The following is a 6,535-nucleotide window of genomic DNA, read 5'->3' on the forward strand; positions in this document are numbered from 1 at the left end:
AAGGAGCAGCACCTCCACCACGTCTACCGCCGGCCACCGCCGCCGGGTAGCCGGACCGCCGCCAAGCCGAGCAACACCGCCGCCGTCCCCCGTCCCGGGCAGGAAGGACGCACACGCGGGGAGGGAAGATCCCGCCGCCGCCGACACCACCCGGGCTAGGGCCGGGGGCGCCCGCCGGCGGCGGCGGGGAGGGACGAGGCGTAGGGAGAACGAGGGAGCAGGCGCGTTGGTCGCCCCCGGCCGCCCCCCGGGGAGGCGGCGAGAGGGCGGAAAAGGGGAGGGAAGGGTGGAGCGGGGGGAGGGGCGCCGGATCTGGCTTGCGCGCGGCGGGACTCGCCGGATCCGGCCGGGATCTGGCGGGGAAGGTGGAGGCGGCGACGAGGGTTAGGAGCGGGGGTCGGTCCTCTCGCCCGACCGGTTAATATATATGCTAACACATGATAATTAATCAGTTGAGGGAACAAGTGACGAATAATCCGTCTTTCTTTCGTGTTATATAATATATTGACAGCCAATTACCCAGTCAATGCATAACCCTTTTCTCTTTCAGTTTAAGTTAGTGGAATGTATTGCCAATATGGTGCCTTGTTAATTTCTTAAACTTCATTTATGTTGGTATTATTTGTTGCTTAATTCAGTACTCAGCATTATTACCTCCGGTGAGAAGGAGAAGGGCATACTTCCTGGCATTCCTTGTATTCTGTTGCTGTAATTTCAACACGAAACTTACATGTGTATGTTCTTTTCTTTTCCTGGACTTGTAGCAACGAACAGGCTCACACGAAAATACATGTGTATCTTATTTTCCAAAACAATTATAAAAATGTTTCCTGGTCAAGTAAATTACTGAATACCATATCCTTCGTTTTGAGGTAGATGGTGTACAGTGCCTTGATGAATTATTCCTTGACTGTTTCTAATCTTGTAGCAAAAACTCTTGTCAGTTGTTGGTATTTTTGCTCACAATTGCCATTGGTTTATTGACTCAATTCTTCTCATAGGAATTACCATCGATGGTGGAGATGATCAAGCTAAAATGTTGAACAACAGTTGAGATGGTTGTGCTGTCACATCTGCGGTGATGCATGCTTTGTTGGTTTAAGAGGTGATGTGATCGTATCTTTGTGGTTCAACAGATCTATATTCTTTGTAGTGCCAGGGTTACACAGAATCCAGTCTGAACCTTTTCCCTTGAATCATTTTGCCCTTTTCCTATTCTTTCTCAATGACATAGTCAGTCAGTTTTTCCCCTATTGGAGCTTTGAATGATTTCGTCCTGGATATGCACATTTCATTTTGTCGCTAGCTTGATGCAACCCATCATGTCACGGTTAGATATCATTTCTCGAATATAAGTTTGCTATTTAGTACATCAACCATGAGCCCGAGGTCTGCATTTGAGAAGAAACAGTGAATGTAAGGTTTCAGTCCTCCAAATGTGACATATTCGCCTCTTGTGGCCTATTGTTTGTTTGATTGTTGATATTGTTTGACGTCCCCGATTCAATCGTACACTAATCATGCACGCAAATGTGTACGATCAAGATCAGGACTCACTGGAAGATATCACAACACAACTCTAAAAATAATATAAGTCATATAAGAGTCATATTACAAGCCAGGGGACTCGAGGGCTCGAATACAAGTGCTCGACACAAACGAGTCAGCGGAACCAACAATATCTGAGTGTAGACATAAGTTAAATAAGTTGCCATAAGGTGGATAGCACAAATTGGGATACAGATCGAAAGAGGCGCAGGCCTCCTGCCTGGGATCCTCCTAAACTACTCCTGATCGTCGTCAGCGGCCTGCACGTAGTAGTAGGCACCTCCAGTATAGTAGGATTCGTCGTCGACGGTGGCGTCTGGATCCTGGGCTACAACGTCTGGTTGCGGCATCCGAGAAGAAAAGGAAGGAGGGGGAAAAGAGGGAGCAAAGCAACCGTGAGTACTCATCCAAAGTACTCGCAAGCAAGGATCTACACTACATCACTACTAGGGAAAACCTTATACACAGAATCTTAGCAGCAGCACGGCTCAAAAAGGAGCGCTGCTGCTAATTAGCAGTAGCGCGGGTGTGGAAAACCCACTACTGACAAGTGTTTAGCAGTAGCGCGCTCGGTGTAACCTGCGCTGCTACAAATATCGACCGACAGTGCCCACCCAACTCCATTTAGCAGCAGCGCGGTGCCGTGAGCCGCGCTCCTGCTATAGCTGTAGCAGTAGCGTGGTTTTTCTGAGGTGGCTGCTGCTAATTTTCAAATTGGGCGCACTTTTGGTCCCGGTTAGCAGTAGCGCTTGTACCGAAAGCGTGCTGCTGCTACTTTCTTAGCAGCAGCGCGTTTTACGTCCCGCGCTACTGCTAATCTGCACCCACCACCTTTTCCCCACCCGCCCTCCCCCTCCCCCTCCTCTCCCTTTCCCCTACCTCTCCCACTCTCACTCTTCTTCTTCCTCAATACTTCTCCCCCATTACTCTCCCTCTTCTACCTACCTTTCTCTCTCTTCATTACTCCTACCTAACTACACCACCTCCATTAATGCATCTTCTTTCTCTTTTTCCTTCCCCCTCCACTAGTTGAAGTTGTCTCCTCCCAAATTAGGTAGTTAGGTAGATGTAACATTTAGTTAAGTGACCTATTTGCCTCCTAACTAGATCTATCTTTGTCAAGAAGAGCTTTGTGCACTTTTAATCTCCCTACATCATCATCTCCACCATGTGCTCAATCTCGAGATAGAGGTGATTAAAATTTCATGCTTTTGCAAAATGGAAATATGTTTATGTGTGTGTGATATGTTTATGGAAATTGTGTGTGTGGCATGAGTTGATGCCAAATTGTGCTTTTGAGTTGCCTATGTTTTGCCGAAATGTCGATTTATTTTCGTTTTGGCAAATTCTGGGCAAACTCTAGATCTATATATGTTCTATTTTTAAGGAAGGTCATGCCGAATTTTTGTATGACTTTGATGCATTCACGCATTTTTATAATCAATTTGTTTATTATTACTGTGCAGAGTTGACGATGGTCAGTGGAACGATGGTGGACAGGTGGTTGCGGTCGGCGGTGCAGGATATGAAAGAAAATAACCGGACAGAGATTTTTGTCCGTGTCGAAAATGCAAAGGAATAGTTTGGCTCGACCCCCATGATGATGGTCGTATCGAAGCGCACCTGCTCATGACAGGTTTCATGGATGGCTATACTCGGTGGATATTTGAAGATGAGGATGATGATGTTGAGGATGCCAACGGGGCAGGCAATGATGACACGGGGCAAGACGAAGAGATGATCGATAATGGCGGCGGGGAAGAGGCCGGACATGGCGGCGGAGAAGGGGCCGGACATGGCGGTGGAGAAGGGGTCGGACATGGCGGCGGAGAGAACGACATGGACTCCACGCAGCAGAGTTCGTCGGTACTAAGTTCAATCGTGCGGGACCCTCATGTTCAAGCATTGCTTCGCAAGGAGACGAGTACTGAGAGAGCTGCTTCTAGAGAGGAGGCTAAGCTGGAGCAACTCGTGGTAGACTCGAACACTCCATTGTATGATGGTTGCAATCCTGAGGTGACCCGCTTGAGTTTCACGCTCCAACTCCTGAAGACGAAGGCTAAAAACAAATGGACCGACACTAGCCTCGATGAGCATCTCAAGTACCTAAAGGATGTTCTTCCCGCGGGTAATCTATGTCCTAGTAGTGTTGATGAGGCCAAGAAGATCGTGTGCCCTCTTGATCTGCCACACGTTAGATACCATGCATGCATCAACGATTGCATAATTTATCGGAAGGAGCACGCGGAAAAAACAAGCTGTCTGGTGTGCAATGCTTCTCGATACAAGAAGGCCGGGAAGAAATGTCCCCAGAAAGTGGTATGGTACTTACCGATCACTCCCCGTCTCCAGAGGTATTTTGTAGATCCTAAGGAAGCAAAGCTAATGCGCTGGCACACGGAGAGGAAGAAGCCCAACGATGGAGATGATCGGAAGCTGAGACACGTCAAGGATGGAAGCCAGTGGAGAGCATTGAACAGCTTCTATCGGTATTTTGAATGTGATGCAAGGAACATCGTGCTCGGCGCCTGTACCGATGGCATGAATCCGTTTGGCAACCAGAACACCAACCATAGCGCATGGCCCGTGTTTGTATGGATGTACAACCCCCCCTGGTTGTGCATGAAATCGAAGTACATTCACATGAGCATGCTTAGTCAAGGGCCGAAACAACCAGGAAATAATATTAATTTGTATCTGGGGCTACTTCAAGAGAAGTTAGACACGTTATGGAAAACACCGGCCAAGACATGGGACGCCAGCAAAGGCGAGTATTTCAACATGAGAGCCGTGCTGATCATGATAGTGCAGGACTATCTTGGTTACGGATATGTGGCAGGCCAGGTGTGCCATGGATATTGCGGATGCACGCCGTGCATGGATGATACGACGTCTCATCAGCTAATGTCAAGGAAAGATGGCGGGTCTGGGAAAATCATGTACATGGGGCATCGAAGATGGCTCAAATAGGACGACCCGTGAAGAAACCGCGGAGATCTATTCAATGGTCATGCTGGGCATCGAGGGCCTCCACGTAAGCGGAGCGGTGCCGAAATCGATGAGCTGTTGAAAAACTGGAAGGAGTGCCCCACACCGGGAAAGACGATGAGAAAGGCGCCGGAGCCGCTGCTGAAGGTATGGAAGACGAGGTCTGTGTTCTGGGACTTGGAGTACTGGCACAAACTCGATACACCTCATTGCCTTGATCAAATGCATATCTATAAGAATGTTCTTGAGAGCTTGCTCGCAACACTGATGAACATGCCGGATAAGACCAAGGATGGGCCGAAGGCAAGAAAATACTTGCAAGATTTGAAAACCAGGGAAGATCTGCACATGCCGCCCCGTAAAATGTCAGACGAGACAGAGACGGAGACAGAGGCACGGGAGAAGAAGGGCAAGAAAATAAAGAAAGATGATTATTTCCCCCCTTCTTGCTTCACCTTAAGTCAGGTTGAGATCAATCAATTCTTTAAGTGCCTTACCAGAGTCAAAGTTAGTTCCGGTTACTGTGGCAAGATAAAGGATGAAGTCCCATGACTGTCATGTGATGATGACGCAGATACTACCTGTTGCCCTTAGAGGGATAATGGACAAGCACGTCCATGACACGCTTATTGGTCTCTGCAACTTTTCCGACGTCATCTCTCGAAAGTCGATCAGTGTGAAGCAACCCCGAAGGCTACAGGAAGAGATGGTTGTGATACTGAATGAGCTTGAGATGTACTTCCCGCCCGCATTCTTTGACGTGATGGTGCATCTGTGTGTCCATATTGTGGATGACATAATAGACCTGGGGCTGTCATTCCTGCACAGCATGATGCCGTTTGAGAGGATGAATGGGATCATCAAAGGATTCGTTTGTAACATGTCCCATCCGGATGGAAACATCGTCCAGGGCTATGTGACACAAGAGTGCATCTCTTTCGGTGAGAATTTTCTATATGGCGCAGACCAGCCGCCTGGTGTTAGTGTTGGTTTGCCCGTTAACAAGCACGATGGGAGGCTCGAAGGAGAAGGTCACTGCAATGGTCGCAGGGAACTGCACGTGGCATACTCAGATCGACACAGCGACTTTGACAGAGCAAACTTGGTAGTGCTACAACACCTAGACGAGGTAGATCCTTTCGTGGCACTGCACAAAGAAATTATCGCAAAGAAGTATCGTGACCGGGGGGTATGCAGGACGGACGCCAAAGTTACTAGAGAGCACAACTCCACTTTCCTGCATTGGTTCAAAGAGCATATTATTGCTAATCCCCCAGAGGAGGGCTCTAAGGACGGATTGCTCACATACGCCTTAGCACATGGCCCCTCGCCCAACCTCGTAACCTATCAGGCATATGATATCAATGGATACATGTTCTACACGGAGGCCAAAGATATGGACAGTGATGATCAGAACTCAAGGGTGACGATGGAATGCATGACCGGCAGCGACAACGGCGCAACTGAACGATTTTATGGAAGGGTCGAGGAGATCTGGGAGCTTGACTACTCTGGACTGCACAACACGAAGATGTTCCGTGTCAGATGGGCTAAGAATGTCGAAAGAGAAAACCGGATTTTCACTACCATGACTATACTTGACGCCAAGAGCGCTACCGTGAATGCTATTGCCAAAAATGAGCCATGGGTACACGCTAAACACGTGACACAACGCTTCTTCATAACCGACCCATGCAATCCCAGTCGTGTTGTCGTGAGGAGAGGCAAAAGGAACATCATTGGAATGGATGGAGTCGCCAACGAGGAAGACTATGATCAGTACGGCAACCCAATGAGGGAAGATGATGATGATGATGAAGTATACGTCAAAAGAAGAATCAATATTACATTACCTAAGAAAAACCGTACTCCATGGAAAAGGCAAAGTCACAATGAGGGGCTCAATTATTTTTCGACGAACAAGAAGGGAAAGAAACTGACTCAAAAACGAAAACGTCAGTGCTGAGGAACCATATGTTATCGGTCAAATGATGTAATA

This window comes from Triticum dicoccoides, chromosome 5B, assembly GCF_002162155.2.
Source record: "Triticum dicoccoides isolate Atlit2015 ecotype Zavitan chromosome 5B, WEW_v2.0, whole genome shotgun sequence".
Lineage (NCBI taxonomy): Eukaryota > Viridiplantae > Streptophyta > Magnoliopsida > Poales > Poaceae > Triticum > Triticum dicoccoides.